The following is a 13,597-nucleotide window of genomic DNA, read 5'->3' as shown; positions in this document are numbered from 1 at the left end:
GCCACAGTTGGAGACGCCTGGTTTAATGTATGCCTTTCATTTAAGGGCTTCAAACAGAAAAGGGTTTCAAGGACCAAATAAATTCTTTCTGAAGAAATATCCAAGTCTTTACTTCACCAGTCATTCACTGTACACATGGAATAGCAACCCAGAAACAGTCATTATAATGTAGTTTCTTTTGTTCTGGCTTAGTGGGATGTATAAACCCAGCCATTGTGGTTTGTCAACCACACTGTACTAAGCCACTGTTTCCTTAACATCAGGATCTTCTTAATGAACATGCTGTACCAAAACCACACAAGTCACATTTGAGCTTAGGACAATATGAGGAACTGGTTTGGTTGGGCTTTCCTTTACTTACAGGGAAAAGCATTTTTTCATTATGATCTCATTTGATCCTAATTAACTCAGAAACTGCCTCTGTCTTCGGCTATCTCCTTTAATGTTCCACAATGTCTCCATCTCTCTCACTCAATAGCAGTCCTCAGAACCTACAGTATTTTTCAGAATATAAGACGCACCAAGGCTTTACAGCGGCAAATTTTTAAAGAAGTTTTTGCACTCTGCAAACCTCCCAAAAACATTTTTTGTGACAACGGGCCCATTTTCTTCCCAAAAAGGGCATGGATAGCCCTTAGGAGGCTTGTTGAGTGCTCCTGGGGATATTGGGGGGGGGGGGAATTGAACAAAAAATGGCTCAATTCCCCCCCCCAATTTTTTGCTCATTTCTGCCCTCCCCAGCCTTCAGGAGCTCTCTGAAAGCCCCCTACAAGCTATGCATGGCCATTTTAGTGAAGGGGAGGCAAAAATGCTGTATTTAGTGTATAAGACACACCCAGATTTTCAGCCTCTTTTTTGAGGGAAAAAAGGTGTGTCTTATACTCTGAAAAATACGGTATTTCAGAAAGATGAAGGCAAAGTACTCAGCACACACCAAATACATGCTACTAGTTGCCTTGCTTTTTGCCCAGTAAACAATCTGACATAATGTACAAGGCAATTGTGGTAAGATTAAGTCTTTCAGGCTCAACAGTGCATGGCTACATGGACAGAGCCAGTTTTCTTGGCTTTAATACAGTAGTAGCTATCCGTTGACTTCTTCTGTGATTCTTTAAGATAAAGGTTAGGGATGATCTGACAGCAGTCTTCTAGTATTTGAGGGGCTGTCACAGAGACGAAGGGGTCAAGTTATTCTCCAAAGCACCTGAGGGTAGGACAAGAAGTAACAGGTGGAAGATCATTAATGAGCGGTCCAATTTGGAATCAAGAAATTTGCTGAAAGTGAGGACAATTAGTCACTGAAATCACTTGCCATCAGAAGTCGTGGATCTCTGGAGGTTTTCAAGAAGAGATTGGACAGTCATTTTTCGGATTGATATAGACACGTGATGGTGAACCTATGGCACGCAATCCACGAGGTGGCAAGGGGAGCCCTCTCTGTGGGTACATGCGCCATTGCCAGCTGGCACACTGGCCAACATCAGAAAACAGCCTGAAAAATGCCCAAAACACAGGATGTTTTCCAGCCATTTTTTGGACCAAAACCAGCCCTAAAATGGCCCGAAAAACAGCCAAAAAACAGGCATGCACATGCTGGCCAGCTGGTATTCAGGTTTCCGGTGCTCTGGCGTGCACAAAGACCAGCTGGCCGGCGCCCATGTGCATGCCGAAACTCGAAGACCAACTGGCCAACACGCACATGCACACTAGGCAACGGGCATGCGTGAAAATGCATGCAGATTCCAGTTTGGGCACTTGGTGCCAAAAAGGTTCACCCTCAATGATATAGACTCTGTTTCTATCCTATGATTTTATGTTGTAAGGATGTATTCAGTCAGAGGATGTATTCCCAAGACATGTTAAACCATGTTTGGCACTAACTGGGGAACAGCAGAGTGTCTGATGACATTGCTTGCCAACTGATTTCGATGTCATAGCCATCCTAAAAGCACTACTCTGTCCTTTAAATGTTTGAAACAAAAGAGATAGATTGCAATGTATAGATCACTATACATGGTTGGTCCTCTGTTGTCCATGATGATGATGAAATATGATCTGAGATCAGTGAAATATGATCTGAGATCAGTGAAGATACAGGTTAATGTTAAAGCATCCTTTAATGCCATGTTAAACCATGGTCAAGATCAGCGGTCACCAACCAGTGGTCTGTGAGAAAATTTTGGTGGTCCGCAGAACAATTATTTGCATTTTTTTTTGATGAAAACTTTTTATTTTCCATTTTCATTACATATAATCACATGCATACTGTTACATAGCCAATATCATGTTGTGTTATTAAATATTTACATCAATTCATCTTACCATCAGCTCCCGGAAAAGAAAAAAAACCAATTATTGGCTCTTCTGCTCTCCATACACCATATTTGTGCCTTATCCAACACTTTCTTCTCCCTCTCTCCTCCCCCTCCCTACCTCCTTTCTACCCTCCATCATCTTTTTCTACTCTACTTCTCCTTCCTTTCTCCTTCTCCTCTCTCCCCTTTCCACTCCTCCTTATTCTCCTCATCTTCCCCCACTGGCCTCTCTTCTATCCCTCTCTTCCTGCCTTTCTTCTCTCCTCTGCTTCCCACTCTTCCTCTCATTCACTTGATGTATTTCAGCTTCTGAGCAAGCTCCATTTTGTGTTGATGGTATTTATAATTCCATTTCAATATACATAACATATCTTTGTTTAAAAAAAATATTTGCATTTTTATATTGCACTAAATACTATTTATCTTTTTTTTTAAAAAAAATCATATTAGTGGGCCGCAGGATTTAAAATTATGAATTTAGTGGTCTCTGAGGTCCGAAAGGTTGGCGACCCCTGGTCTAGATTCACCATCAAGGCTCAACTGAAGTGGAAAACCAGGTCATTAATTCAGATTTCATAAAGGAAAGAAAGGAAAGTTCAAAGGTTTCAAAAACATTACAAAGAGCTGTTTGTTACAGATGGCAAATCCACATAGTATCCATGCCAACCTTTAGGAGAGTTGGGAAAAAAAATCTTTAAATTTCCTGAGTTTAATGGTGAAGGTTTCTCCAACTCTTTTCCAATTCCTGGAAAAGTTATAGATACTATGTAGCTTCCAATACTGCAATAATCATGGCCTCAACTTTGGATGGAGTCCATAAAATCCTAAAATACCCTTTAAGGTCGCTTGAATATGTCTTATATCTGTAACTGAATACTTGAGTCATGTCAACCCAGTTAGATATGAGGATGTGAAATATGGAAACACTCCTTTGGTCCCACCTTCCCATCTCCCAAGAATCCTTGGCCCAGTCTAAAGCAGAGAATCTCACCAAACAAAATGATTACCATATTTTTCGGAGTATAAGACGTACCTTCTCCCCACTAAGAGGGTGAAAATTTGGGTACATCTTATACTCTGAATGTAGCCCCGCCCACCTGCTGGTCCCCACCCTTCGGTCTCTGCTTGTCGTATTTTAGACCTGTTCCAGGCTGCAGGGATTGCCATAGACCATCGCCCCCTCCATGGCCGGCATTTTTAGCCTCTGCGCCTCACATTTTCAGCCTCTAAATGCTCCGTTTGAGACCCGTTCCAGACTGCAGGGATTACCAGAGCACATCGCCACCAATCACCACCTCCATGCATCCCATTTTTGCCCTGCGCACATCCCATTTTTTGCATCTGCATTTCATGTTTTCGGGCGGTGATCACTGGCGATGTACTTTGGCACAGCCTTAAATGTTTGGGGGCTGAAAACGTGAGGCACGGAGCCCCAAATGGCAACCCGAAACAACTGCTGCCTTGTCTTACCACTTTCGCGCTTCGCTTCCTTTACTTACTGGATCTCCCTGTGATGATCAGCTGTGCTTTTCAAGCTGTGTATCAGCCCCAACGAAGCGCGTGTGAGCACCTGCTCACAACCAGTGAACTAATGTTCTGAAGATGACCAGGCTAAGGACACTAGCCAGATGAATACCTGGTAGGAAGAATGTTTTTTTCTTATTTTCCTCCCCAAAAACTAAGGTGCGTCTTATACTCTGAAAAATATGGTAAATCTGGCTACAGATGCTGCAATTTGCAAAGGGCATCAAATAGCAAGCAAGACAAGTGACAGCTTTGACCCTCCCTGTATCTTTTAAACTCTAGGGCCCGAAAACCCTCCTCCAAATCTTTCCAACAGTAACAGAGGCAAAAGCAATTTCTCCAAGCCCATAAAGGTCAGAGTTGACAGCAGCCTGTATTCATAATCAAGCAGCACCAGCAGTTCCCGCATACAAGCACATCTTAATTGCTAAGCAGGCCCAGTACACTCATTGCTTTCCAGTACTGCAGCCGAAAGCTGCATGCCGGGCGCTGAAGATCATAGGGCTCCTCCTGTTCCTAGAAGTATTCCAGATACAAAAATAAAGCCGTCAGTTACTTCCTCTTCCCTGAAACAACCTTCAATAAGGTCAGTGTTTTGAAATGTCAACAAGTATCAAGCCATCCAGAGAGCCACTTTGGTGTAAGCATCAGGCTAGAAACTGGGGCAGCGCAAGTTTGAATCCAGAGTTTTACTTTAGAAACAAAGCCAGTTAGGTGACCTTGGGCCAATCACTTTCTCTCAGCTCTAGGAAGGAGGCAATGGAAAACCCAATTGCTGGGAGGTGGGGGGAAACCTTGCCAAGAAAACTGCAGGGACTTGTGTAGGCAGTCTCTGAGAATCAGAAATGATTGAAAGGAAGGGGAAAAAAATCCATCCATCCTACAAGGACGTTTACTCCTTGACTTACATCAGTTACTTTAGCCACAGTCTGGAGTTATAAGGGCACTGAAAAAAGTGACCTGGCAATTGACTCATATGACAGTGGCAGTGTGCTGGGGTCATGTGATTTCCCTCTTTTGCGACCTTCTGCCAAGCAAAGTCTACAGGGAAGCCAGATTCGCTTAACAACTGTGGCAAGAAAGGTCATTAAATGGGATAAAATCCACCTGTCTCGCTTAGCAACAGAAATGTTGAGCTCAACTGTGGTTGTAAGTAGAGGACTACCTGTACAAGATGAAAGGAAGGCCAGGAGGCACCACCACACTAAATCACAGATCTGTTTGGTTTAGGGTGACATATGAAATCAGCCAGAGCATAAATGTTCATGGGGAGCTTCCAAGTTGGTTAGAAGATTGATGGCTATGTAAATGTATTAAATAAATAAGTAAATAAATAAATGATTAGACCGAGAGAATGGTTTTATTTATTTACTGCAACCTGGAATTCATGGTGGTATATATAGAGCTCCCTTCCTCCCTGCCTTATAATAATTTCAGCTGAGTATCACTGGCTCAGAATCATTCAGTGAGCTCCAGATATGTGGGGAGAATCGATCCTAATTTTGAACTTGTCTTTGAAACACTACAGTATGTCAAAAAAATGACTGAACTAAGGAATTCTTGGTGCATTCTGAGCTTGGTTGTTTTCTTGCAGATATTTCATTACTCAAACTAGGTAACATCATCAGTACTAGACTGTCTAGCACTAATGAAGTTACCTAGTTTGGTTAAGAAGACAACCAAGCACAGAGAGCACCGAGGACCCCCTCAGCTCAACCCTGAGCTGCAAATATTCTCCTTTATTAGTAACTGAACTTATGTAATTCTGTTCGCATCTCACTAGACTAGACTAGACTATACCACAGTCCACAATATGGAAATATGTCAATACGGAAATATGGTTTCTTAAAGAAATAAGAAGAGGAGTCTAAGAGACCACACAATGTGTTTCCCCATCAAAAGATGCAAAATGCAGATGGAGTGGGGAGCTTAAAGGATGCTAATTTGCTGTTGGAATTGGAAAACAGTCACCCTGCTGTTGCATAATTCTAGTCAAAGGGATTCTCGGCCTTTAAGGTCCAGAGGACAATCATATTATGTCAGTTCCCTTTAATGATCTGTAAAGACTTGGTGCAACCAGTTGCAAACACAAACAAACAAAGACTCTGTACAGTGACCTTAGCTTATATATCATTAAACAGTGTCTTGGCAGAGTTTAAAGCTTTCATAAGCTGGCATTTCAGATTGCTGGAGAACGCGCCTGCTTTCTGTCAAAAAAACCCTACATGCATAGCCTTATGGAGGCTTATCGAGTGCTGCTGGGGACTGGGGGGGGGGCAAAAAGGCTCATTTTTTGCTTATTTCTGCCCTCCCCACCCCCCAGGTGCTCTCTGAAAGCCTTCATAAGGCTATGCACGGCCATTTTGGTGAAGGGGGCCGGGCTTCAGGAGACAAAAAAATGCTGTATTCGATGTATAAGACGCACCGAGATTTTCAGCCTCTTTTTTGAGGAAAAAGAGTGCGCCTTATACTCCAAAAATACGCTATGTTTAGTTTAACAAAAAGAAGGACTAGGGGTAACATGATAGCAGTATTGATAACAGTGAGAACAATTAATCAGTGGAATGACTTGTCTCTAGAAATTGTGGGTGCTCCAATACTGGAAGTTTTTAAGAAGAGACTGGACAGCTACTTTCTGAAATGAATAGGTTGGACTAGAAGACCTCCAAGGTCCCTTCCAAATCTGTTATTCTGAATTACCAAAGTTGTTCAGTGAATCATGTCATTGTTAAACAAATTTGGCTTCTCCACTGACTTTGTTCATTGGAAGCCATCTGGGAAGGCTGCAAATGGCACCCATATACTGTTGTCAATAGATAGCAATGGCAATAGCACTAATATTGCTTCACAGTGCTTTACAACCCTCTTTAAGTGGTTTACAGTCAGCATATTGCCCCCAACAATCTGGGTCCTCATTTTACCCATCTCAGAAGGATGGAAGTCAACCTTGAGCCTGGTGAGATTTGAACTGCCAAATTGCAGGCAGCTGGCAGTCTGCAGAAATGCCCTGCAGTACTGCACTCTAACCACGGTGCCACCACGGCTCAAAGATGCCAATTGCCAAGCTGCCAAATTTTGACCAGGTGATTGTCATGTCGCTGCAACAGTCATAAGTAAGAAGATCAGTCATAAGTCACTTTTTTCTTTGCCATTTCAAGTTGTCACTAAACAAATTGCCGCAAGTTAAGGACTACCCATATCTATTAGTCATATGGTCTAATTTCAAGAAAATTCATTTGTTTGCTTTCCTCTTTAAGTTCAAAGCTGTCTGCATTTTATTTGCACACCATTAGTTGTTTACAAAAATCCTAAATTACATCTCATGCCTTCAAAGGAAATAGGCCATGTGTCTATTCTAGGCCTAGACAATCTATATCCCCAATGTATATTTTTGCACACAAATATATATATACACATGCTGCTGGAAAGAGAAACACCACACAAACCTTCCTCAATGGAAAGCATCACTTCAAAGATTTGTACGTGTATAACAGAGAACTTCATAAAGTTGACAATAATTTTAGGCAGAGTTGACGCCTATGTGCGCACGCATACACAGGATCCATTCAGTTTTGCATGCAATGCAGAAAAACCATTGCTTCCTTTTACATACTTTTAAATTAAATAGTGGCTATTGTGGTTTGTTGATTTAGAAAGTGATTTGTACTGCATTCACAGGAATCTTTAGATTAAAACTCAATAGAGCTTCTTGGTTTATTTTTTTTAATGATATATATCAGTGTTTTTCAACCTTTTTTGTCACGAGGCACACCACCATTAGAAAATGTTAAAATTTTTTAACTCTGTGCCTATATTGACTATATATAAAGTGTTTTTCCCACGGCACACCTTACACTATGTCACGGCACACTAGTGTGCTGCAGCACAGTGGTTGAAAAACACTGATATATATTACAGTATAACACCATAAGTAATTGGAAGATGATAGCCTTTATAAAAGTTTAGATTCTTTGTCTATCCATTTGCACTTTTATAGTTTGTTCTTTGTTTCTTTGTTCTTCAATTTTATTTATATCTCCTTTTGTTTATTTTCTAAAGAAATAATGTCCAACTATTAATCCAATTAAGAGCATACAGTACATAAACCCACCAAGCAAGTGTCCCTCCCTTCCTTCCCACTTCTCTGCCATTCAAGTTGGTTAACTGAGAGGTTGACCAACAATAAACCTTAGACAAACAAACAAGATAATAATCTCACCCACTCATCTCCAGGTAGTATTCTGACAAGAGAATAATGAAGAGCCAAGTCTTTATAACCTTCTGAAATACCAATCAGGGTGAGCCCATTCTTCTTGCCAGGATAGGTTGCTCCAGAGAAGATGGGCCATTACTAAGAAGGCTTGTCCTTCAGTTACTGGCACTAAATCCCCTTGGTCTTGGGGCTTCCCAACAGGTCCACTTCTTGGACCTCACTCTTCAAATTTCACACAGTATAAAATGATTTCAATGAAAATAAGAGCTGGAAAGGACCTTGGAGGTCTTCTAGCCAACCCCTGCTCAAGAAGGAGACCCTATATCAGTGATGGCGAACCTTTTTCTTATAGCGTGGCAAAATTGCACATTGCACAGGCATGCGTACACACCCAATCTCCCCACCCACCTGCATATGCACACGCGACTCTACCATGCATGCATGTGTGCTCCTTTCCCAGGCTCCAGAGGCTTTCCTGAAGCATGGGGAGAGCGAAAACGGCCTCCCATGACCTCCCCCCCGGAAATGGATCATTTCCAAACTTCTGGTTGGCCCTTTGGGGCCATTTTTTGCCCTCCCCAGGCTTCAGGAAAGTCTCCAGAGCCTGGGGAAGGTGAAAAACGGCCCCAAAGGGCCAACTGGAAGTTAGTTCTGAACTTCCAGTTGGACCGTTGGGGCAGTTTTTCGCTCTCACGCTGGAGCTGATGGCTGGCGTGCCACCAAATATGGCTCTGTGTGCCATAGGTTCGCCATCACAACCCTATACCATTTCAGACAGGTGGCTGTCCAGTCTTAGAAACTCCAGTGATGAACCACCCACAACTTCTGAAGGCAAGCTTTCCCAATGGTTAATTGTCTCCACTTTTGGGAAGTTTCTCCTTAATTCCAGGTTGCTTCTCTCCTTGATTACTTTCCATCCATTGCTTCTTGCCATGCCTTCTGATGCTTTGGAAAACAAGTCGAATCCCTCTTCTTTGCGCAGCCCCTTAAATGTCGAAACATGTAACCACTAGTCCTACTTTTCTCTGGATTAGGAATCGTCTCCTTTGCACTTTTTACCAAAATCTCAACATCTTTTTTTTTAACATGATGACCAAAACTGGACACAGTATCCCAGGTGTGGTCTTACTAAAGATTTATAAAGCGGTATCAATACTTCACATGATTTGTGGAGAGTCTTCTTTTCCAATCCAACCTGCAAGGTTGTTGTGGTGAAAAGGGAGGAAAAGAACACTATCTAGGCTGCCTTGAACTCCTGAACAAAGAAAGAGAATGCAATTCCCCTTCCTTCCAATTTTATTGGTAGCAGAAAGTAGAATCATGCATAAGCACTGAAGGGTTGACATCTTTTACAATCTTATTATGTTTTTTATCTTTGCTCTTCATTCTCTCTCTTTTCTCTCTCTTTTTTTTTGAAAGGCATTTTTTCCCCATTCTTGTAAGGCAAACGCAGGCAATGTTTTTCAGCCTGGAGCTATACTTTGACTTGAGCCTTGCCTGTGTAGAACTAAGCATTTTGTCTGCTTTTGTGCTTCATGGAGATTGATGGCAAGGCAAGGGAGAGAAAGAATATTGCTTGTACATCACATAAATAGAAAAATAATAGCAATAGCATATGGACTTACACACTGCTCCATAGTGCTTTACAGCCCTCTCTAAGTGGTTTAGAGTCAGCCTATTGCCCCAAACAATCTGGGTCCTCATTTTACCAACCTTGGAAGGATGGAAAGCTGAGTCAACCTTGAGCTGGTCAGGATTGAATTCCTGGCTGTGGGCAGAGTTTGTCTGCAATCCTGTATTCTAACCACTGCGCCACCACAATAGCTAATTCTATCCCCAATAATAAATTCAGTGTTTGATAGATTTATAACATAATTGTTTTATACATGCACACACACACACATATTTGTGTTGCATTTTGTGCTGATAAATAAAGGGAGACTAGTATAGATCTATTTCAAGCTATTTAGCTCTCATCAGCTAGCCATACCCTTACTGGGATTTAATCTACTAAGCCACAATAACTGCCTAACATGTAAAAACAGCCCAGGTTCAAATGCCAGTAAGGGTATGGCTAGCTGATGAGAGCTAAATAGCTTGAAATAGATCTATACTAGTCCCCCTTTACTTATTTATCAGCACAAAATGCAACACAAAAAATTGGTTTCCTGCCTAGAAGGCTCCTAGGATGGAGCTGAAAGGCAAAAGGGAAGCAGTACCAGGTGCTTTGACATATCTCTCTCTCTCTCTCTCTCTCTCTCTCTCTCTCTCTCACACACACACACACACACACACACACACACACACAGAAAACCATAGTATAAAGAGAGAGAGAGAGAGAGAGAGAGAGAGAGAGAGAGAGAGAGAGAGAGAGAGAGAGAGAGAGAATAATAAATAATAACAATAATAATAATAGCAACAATGGAGGGTGCCATTTCCTCTTCTTCACAATTTCCCTACCTTTGTCCATGCTTTGAAGGATTGTCTTATATTTTATATTCAACCCATGACGTGTTAAGTCATGTTTTCGTAAATCCACAGTTCAAAGACTTCTATTATTCCAATTGTCAATGAAGTCACTGTCCAGGGTTCTATTCTACACAAAAGAATCAACAAGACATAACAACACAGTCTGCCACAAACATCAAAGGTTAAATCCTGCCAGCAAGCCAAAACAAAAGAGAGCAAACAAACTTACTTGCCAAAAAGCTATTCTCACCTGTTCAGTGCTCCTTATTTTGCACACTAAAAGCAAGAGAGGCTAACAAATACAATCCATCACCATCTTCTATGTAAACCAAATGCTGAAGCAATTCTGAAGAATAGAGTCCATGAAAAAAACAACGTACAATTTTGAATATTATAAATATTATATATAACAGGCTCTTAAAACTGTTTCGGACAGATGCCTTCTTTCTATCTCAGTGTACATTTCTCAATAAGATCAAAGTGCAAAAATCTAATGTTGTGTTACACATCAGAGAATGTGCTGTTCCACCAAAAATTTCTCCTCTTCAAGATGTCCTTGGGCAGAGCTCAAGGCAAACTCACATTTGCAGCTGAAGGATTAATATGTGAAACCACTTTCTTGTCTTTGGGCCTCTTAGAATTCATCAAGGCTTGCCCAATTCCTTCATTTTCGGCTGAACTAAAGCCAAAATGCCAGGACCTTTTCAAAATAAGGAGGAAGGCCAAGTTAATCTATCAAGGGACCTTGACACTTGAAAAAAAGGAAAAACACAATCAGAGGAAAAGTGACACATTGTGCAAATCAATGGCAATCGGAAGACATCTCATGAACCTTCGCTGTGGGAGCAAACAGCCAGCAGAGTTCCTTTCCTCTCTGAAAATGATGCTGTGGTCATCCGTGGGAAGGAAATGGCATACTTTAGCCTGTTTATTTTAGCCCCCAAACCCCTGCTCTGATTAGCAGCCCATAAAACCCAAGAACAGTGAAGCCCTGCTTTTCTGTTTGAAAAAAAATAGGCATGGAAATAATCAAAGCATAAAACATTGAGATGCTGGTGGAAACTGAAGGGGAGGAAAACAAATGGGGATTTGCCAAAGTATTTGGCACTCTGCACTCACGAGTAAACATTAACATTATTCTCAGTTCAGTTCCCTTTTTGGATGTTGCTAAAAAGGCTATTCAAGGAGACAGAGAAACCAGAAAACACGCATGTCAATACAACCAACCTAATAATGCTGCCCCCAGGGGCCAAGAATTGAGCCCAAACTTTCTCTTTGGTGAAAGCAGGTTACCCTCTACGGTAAGATCTTCCCCCACCCTCCTAGCCTTCTGCAAGTGGATTAAGACCTGACTCTGCTGATTGGCCTGGGGACCAAATGGGGTGGTGGTTGGATTGATGGCAGAGCTCTCTGTGTTCTCTGCTCTTCACCTGTCCATCTTTATTTTTTGGTCATCATATACTTATATTTTGAGTTGAGGGGGTGTGGTGGCTCGGTAGTTAAAGCCGTGACCTAGTCAGCTGGAAAGTTGGCAGCCTGAGTTGGAGACCCGAGCACTGCATGACAGGGTGAGCTCCCATTACTTGCTCCATCTAGCAGTTCGAAAGCATGCAAATGCAAGGACCATATTTTTCGGAGTATAAGACGCAGCAAGGTTTTGAAGAGGAAAATTAAAAAAAAAGTTTTTGCACTCTTGCGAAAACTGGCCCGTTTTCCCCCCAACAAAACATTAATAGCCTTTAGGGAGTTTGCAGAGTGCTCCTGGGAATGTGGGGGGCCAAAAATGAGCAAAAAATGGCCTGATTTTCGCAAAAACGGGCCCGTTTTTTGTAAAAAGGGGGGGGCATAGATAGGCTTTAGGATGCTTATAGAGTGCTCTTGGGGGTAAAGGTTTGCAAAAAAACAGGCCATTTTTTGCTCATTTCTGCCCTCCCCAGCCCCCAGGAGCTCTCTAAAAGCTTCCTAGAGGATATGCATGGCCATTTTGGTGAAGGGGCAGAGTTTCGGGAAGCAAAAAATGCTGTATTCAGTGTATAAGATGCACCCAGATTTTCAGCCTCTTTTTTGAGGGAAAAAAGGTGAGTCTTATACTCAGAAAATTACGGTAAATAAATAGATACCACTTCGGCGGGAAGGTAACAGTGTTCCATGTGCCTTTGCCTTATAGTCAATGCTGGCCACATGACCACAGAAAATGTCTTCCGACAACGTTGGCTCCCTCAGCCAAGAAACGGAGATCAACACTGTCCCCCTAGAGTTGGACACAATTGGACAGAGGAAACCTTTACCTTTTTTACTTGTCTTCTTTTTCATTTTTCATTTTGTTCTATTATCTTACTTCTGTTCACCCTCTTTTCATTTCTTCCTTTTTATTTTTGTGAGCCGCCTAGAGTAGCCCCGCAGTGAGACTGGTGGCAAATAAATTTCACAAATAATAACAACCTCTAGTAAGATGCAGCCTCTGCTACAAACCAATACTGTGAAAGTTGATTAGAGTTTGACCCACAATCCAGGCAAATGATTTTCGTGTCTGCATAAAATTCAGAGAATCCTAAAGAAGGATGCTAGGCAGTCCCACAGTATTGATAGTGTCAGGACATCTGATTGTGCTTTAAGAAACAAAACAGATATTTGCAACATGGGGGAAAAAACACCCCCCCTTTTTTTACTGTAACTTTTAAAAGGCATGGAAACGCCCAAGGAGACAAGATAGAAATGTTCTGGGAGAGAAAATGCTTCTCATAGGGAGATCCTAGTAACAGGGCTGTCACCAAGGAGAGGAATTGCATCCTTGAGAAATTCTTGGATTTCTCCTTTCCCTAGTCAAAAAAAACTAATTGGGGGGGGGGGGGTTTACACTCATTTACCCTTTGCCTGGATACAGGCTGAGCCCAGGATCCAAGGTCTGTTTTTCTTTTGACAGCCTTTGCCCTTATAGTAACAGCTTCCACAACAGACCCAATCTGAAAACCCTCATGATGTCCCACCCAAGATCAAAGTACTTTAGTATTGTCTCATCTTTCTCAGGGGGTGGTTCTTCTTGGAGGAAGAGGAGATCAAGTTTGATAAATCATTA

The 13,597-nt window shown here is 41.9% G+C and overlaps 1 protein-coding gene across 2 annotated transcripts in view; it reads right to left on the bottom strand.

Annotated features, from left to right (window-relative positions):
• The window catches only part of PPP2R2A (protein phosphatase 2 regulatory subunit Balpha), an 80,929-nt gene that overhangs the window by 52,610 nt on the left and 14,722 nt on the right, over positions 1–13,597 (bottom strand). The window lies entirely within an intron of this gene.

This window comes from Thamnophis sirtalis, unplaced genomic scaffold, assembly GCF_051295495.1.
Source record: "Thamnophis sirtalis isolate CommonGarterSnake01/CBP01778 unplaced genomic scaffold, rThaSir2_p1.2 scaffold_2, whole genome shotgun sequence".
NCBI lineage: Eukaryota > Metazoa > Chordata > Lepidosauria > Squamata > Natricidae > Thamnophis > Thamnophis sirtalis.
The sequence above is the reverse complement of the archived record's forward strand: the minus strand, read 5'-3'. Positions and strand labels throughout refer to the sequence as shown.